Here is a 5447-nt window from a genome sequence, read left to right on the forward strand (position 1 = left end):
GGCAAATGTGCAGAGACCAAGCAGTGTGTAATAACTAGGCATCTAAGCATATAATATGTCCCAATTTATATGAAATAAGTTTACTGCAACTAAATTTAATCTCAACCTGAGTTTTTAAAGTTTGGCCTCATTAACTGTGGTTCAGCTTCTCTCTAGTTCACGTGAAAAACAGTAGCATAAATTATGAATAGAAGGCAATGTCAATGTTATTGCTGAGTGGTGTTCCTGTATTCCATAGTGTTTTGGTTCCAGCACAACTCTGCATTTACTGTCACTTTATAAAACAGTGGTTTCCAAACTGTGTGGTTGCCAAGAGGGCCAGGAGCAATAGTAGGGAGTGCTCATGTTATGGGTTGCTTAGGGTGAGACTTTGTAGAACTATTTGCTTTTCTACATATTCTCAAAAGTCAAGTTTAAAGGTCAGTAAAGGTGAGATTTGGGAAGAACACTTTTTTTGTCAACCTAAAACCATGACTGATACGCCAATGTTTTCCTATATTTGTAGCCTTGCTATGAGCTGGGGGGTGGGGTGTTGTTAAAGGGCTGGATCTCAAATGGGGAACTGAAAATGTCCGACAATGACTGTTATAAGGCCATAGTGATTAAATGTCAGGAAGCAAAGAAAATTATGAAAGGGCTCCCTGTGATGTTCTGTGGGTCAGTTACTGGACTGGTGCCAGTTGGGCGCAGTACTCTGAATTTGTGTGCCCCTTTAAAAATTATTCCAAGTATCCATTCCATTAACTACAATTTAGATGTTTGAAGTATTTTACAGAAAACAATATATGTCCATATATTCCAATATATATACTATAATGTTTATCTTAGCCTTTGTTGTGGGGCTTTTTTAATAAAAAATAAGTTCCTGCTCGCTACTTCCAACATACCGTGGACTAGTAAGCGAGAAATTAATTGGAGAAATGTCACTGCTTAAAGAGAAATTTAAATTGTATTCTCTTAACGTGAGAAAAGAGTGTTTTTGCTGCTCTGATTGGGCAATAAAAAGCAGTGTGTGTGTCTAATGCATTCTACAGCATTCCTAGTAAAATCAACATGTTCATTAACACATGCTAGTGTTGCTAAAGTCCCATTAATGATCTGCTTTGTTGTACAACACTTGGTAAATACAATAAAAGTTTGCTTTTATATAGTAAAACGTGTGGATTTGAGCAATATAACTTTGAGTTTCAGTCTGAACGATAACAATTTTACACCATAACAAAAAGAAGAGAAATCATCAAATATAGTGAGGCAACATTTTAAAGAATTGCATATAACTGTAATGAAAAAGTGAAATTGTTGAACCCTGAAGTTGCTGAAAATATGCAGGCAGGAGAGGGAGGAGATTTCCATGTCATCCTGGGTATTAAAGCAGCACAGCACACAGACGTCCAAAGCAGATTCATTCATCCATTCCAACTGCACTGAGACTCTGTGTGTGCCTCTCATCCGTTGTTACTCAGGGACGAGGATTTCAATATAACAGCCAGCTACATTATTTAGGGAGTCAATAGGAGCAAGATGAGTAAAATGATCTTTCTGTGTCTAGGAGTCACCATACTGACTTTTGTTTTGCCTAGTCAGGTAAGTTTTTGCATTTTTTTCATTATTTTAACTTAGAAATATTCAGATTTGCCTATAAAATTAAAATGCACTAGAAGCTTTGAAATGAGAAATAAGGCTTATGAATGTAATTTGTCTTTCTTTTGCTTTATTATTATTATTATTCATTCTTTAGTATTGGCTAATTTGAATGTGGTACTGTATGTCTGAGCATTATAGTTACAGTTAGGAGACAGAGGGAGCATTATAGATCAGTGGGAATAATAAGGCAGAACTCTAAATTAAGACTTTAGTTGATGTTTGCCTGCCATTGGATCAGCTCAGAGAGGGCTTTTTACCCTGATGGAACTTAATGTACTTGTGTCTTTTGCCTATCTTAAATTACTGTGTTACAACCCCTACAAAGCTCCAGTACTGAGGGGTAAGTTTTTTTTAACTAGTGTAGGATGACCTGTTGCTCCATTGTGTACTTGACTCCACTACACTGTAACTAAGTAAAAGGGTCTAGGCCAAAATGTTGTTCCTTTATGAACTGAAATACGGGTAAGGGGTTTTACTCACTAGTTTTTAATAATGAACTATTCTTTCTAGCACAGTTTTAGGTTACTTTTTCATCCTGTATAAAGGGTATGCCTGGAAATTGCCCAAGCCTTTTGTGTGCGTGTGTAAGCAATCGCCTTTTGCATTTCTTTAGTACTGTGCCTTCGGAAACCATATGGAGTGACTTTTGAAAGTAACATAGTTTTTTCATGATACTGTCAAATTTTTCTCCAAAAGCAAAATTCAATGGTAATATATTTGCAATCCTTACTTTTAAAGCCAGTAGTTTTTCTGGCTACTGATTTGGCAGGTGCCTCAAGTTTTAGTGGGGTAATGGAAATGACAAATGCTGCATTTAATCATATCATTCTTAAAATAGATTTACTTAATGGACACATATACTGAATTGCTGATATATAATTTGAGGCACTATAAGCATCCCAGTCAAACAGCTCCCACTTTTCCATTATACACATTGGTTATAATTGCTGCTTAATTATCATCTTATATATCCATCTTTCCTTTACTTTATTTGATGCATATAGTCTTTTATTATAATGTGAAAACTCTTTTCCCGTTCTCTTTAAACATCTTCTACAACAATCTCCAATCCCTTTCTCACACCCATTTAGAATTTTCTCATTTCCCTTTTCCTAATCAGTTTTTGTCTAGGCATGTCGCATTTGTTTCAATAATTTCACATAATCCCCTGAAACTAATCCAGTACCCTCCTTATTTTATCTTCTGATTCACATCCTTTTTGCATCTTTTCGAAAATATATACCTTCTCTAGATAGTATTTAGCTTGCTTATCAAATATGCGTGCTTAATAAATCAATACTGGATACCCATATATATATATATATATATATATATATATATATATATATATATACATTTATATATATAGTGTTCTGAAAAGGGGTGGGTTAGTGTAGATTGGCGTTGGCTGCATAAAATGGTAGCTGTAGCATTACCTTAGAAGAAGGGAAAGCGGCCAAAATGTAATAATACTTTTGTTATTGTTTTCTTGATTTCAGGTGATTAGCCAAAACACTACAGCTGCTATTACAACAGGTAATAATACTTCTATGTCAACGAGTAACTCCAGCAGCCTCTCTAGCACATCTGTGACAAATACAACTACTATCACCACTACCACCCATTCGCATGCAAGTTCTGTGTATGCAGCTCCTACTCTTTTCCTTGGCTTTGCATCAGTTTTGCTTTTAAACCTTTTCTGGTAAGAAACTGTGGTGTATTTGCAACACTGGCACTTGTCCCTGTCCTGCTCTTGTGTCATTGATCTGGCATAATCTTTAAAAACTGCATGGAGGAACAGAAACCTACCCTTCTGCTAAAAGACTTTGTCCTGCAGTCTACACTGCTCACACCATCTTGACTGAGAAGCTCTCACTGACAAACCAACAATCCCAAGGCTGAATGATGTGGCAGCGCTCTTGTTTACTGCAGGAATCGACCAGTGACAAGCTCCAGTATCAACTTCAGAAAAAGTCTTAATTTCTTAAGTGGAAGCAGATATCCCAAAGTGAAAGCAAGCCCAGATTACAAGAGATAAATAATGCACTAGACAACACATGTGAATTAGTAAACGTTGGTTAATCAAGACTGTTAATGAAAGAAAAGATACTGGGAGATTGTTTACTCTTATATCATTTACATTTATGTATAACAGTAAAACTAGGTTAGTTTGATGCTTATAAATATAAAATTATGCCTTTTCAATAAATTAGAAGGAAACACTGATATTTTTTTTCAGCTGAGTTTTTAACCTTCCATTGGAGTTTATGATGAATGTGGCAATGCTGTAAATGTAACCAGGTAATTTAAAATAGGGAACATTCTCAAAATAACTATGACTATGAGTTTTCTATCTTTTTAATAACACCAGAAAATGAAAATGGCCTTCACGCATTTAAAATGTAACATTTGTCTCTTTTGTAGGAAGTTTATGTACTTTGTATATTTCTTTACCTTTATTTGACCCAGTTCAAGAATATGTATTTTTGTGTTCCAAAAAGGTATATGTTACTTTTTAAATGCATGTAGCTAAAAAATACACTAAAATACACATTTTAACATGTACCAGTACTTTGTTAATCTAAAAGCACCCAGATCTTACTATTGCACTAAAACAGTGCTGTCCAACTTATTACAAGTATTGGGCCAATTATATCTTGCACAGCATGTTGGAGGGCGGATTCAGTTAAAATGATGATGTTATATATTGGTCTATGGAGCCTCTGAGAAGACTGGGGGCCATAAAGATCCTTTGGAGGGCCACATCTGGCCCACGGGCCTCCAGTTGGTCATCCCTGAACTAAAACATTGTTACCTTACATGACAAAATAGTTCATGGGTACCAATAGACATTTCAAATTCAGGGTTTTTGGGCTGGAGTGATGGCCACAGCCCTTATATATAATCTGTGCATAAAACCTGGAGACAGTGGATAGTGTCTAATGAAAAGGTTACATTTATGGAGGTGTCCCACACCCACATTTTATTTTGTAGAGACAATGATCAGGACATGTTAATGACAGGGAAATATATGTATATACATACTATGTATATGTAGAGCAGACTGTAATTTTTACCTTTTTTGCCCAATCAGTTTAGCCAAGACAACAATATGTATGTGACAATATTGCACCGTCTCTGACTGTACCAGGGATGGCTACCCTGAGGCACACCCTCAGTTGTAGTACTACAACTACATCCTCCAATAGGTACCAGGAGGTACCAGAATCCTTGAATTGCCTTAGTGTCTTAAGAATTGATGTTATATTACTGTAACAATTATCATTTAAAAATATAATTATCCCTGCACTTCATCTCTCAGTAAGGGTAATACCAGGAGGTTTAAACACTGGGGTTTGGGTTTGATGCTCTGTTGATGTGACTGTGCCAGGATATGAGACTTGTTGCAATAAATCATGATTATTTTGTAAGTATAATTTAAACAAAATTATAATTAAAAAAAATGAGACAAATAAACAAATAAATAAATTCTATTTGGTTTTACTGAAATGTTGTTGGCATTTGGTTTTAATCAGATGGGAAAAATATAAATTTTTCAATTACATCTCTGATTTTTTCAGGTTCTGTAGTTATGCTTTTAATCTAAAGTCACTCCCTCTTTTTTGTGGAGGCTATAATTTGACTGCTATTTTACATTTAACATTATACAATGTGGCCACACATACATGAGCAACTGTCATTAGTTAACTACAGTCAGTTGGATTTATATGTTATTTGCAACCAAGTGTATGGTCAGATTGCCCTGATCTTAACATATGCCTTTGTCTGAATAATCTGATCCC

The 5447-nt window shown here is 35.4% G+C and overlaps 1 long non-coding RNA gene across 1 annotated transcript; it reads left to right on the forward strand.

Moving 5' to 3' along the window:
• The first annotated feature begins 1384 nt into the window (after positions 1-1384).
• LOC100490489 lies at positions 1385-5136 on the forward strand. The gene is made up of 2 exons (XR_001170829.3): positions 1385-1584; positions 3144-5136. It is a non-coding gene; the product is annotated as an uncharacterized LOC100490489 (long non-coding RNA).
• Positions 5137-5447: the final 311 nt, after the last annotated feature.

The sequence above is a fragment of the Xenopus tropicalis genome, chromosome 5, assembly GCF_000004195.4.
Source record: "Xenopus tropicalis strain Nigerian chromosome 5, UCB_Xtro_10.0, whole genome shotgun sequence".
Lineage (NCBI taxonomy): Eukaryota > Metazoa > Chordata > Amphibia > Anura > Pipidae > Xenopus > Xenopus tropicalis.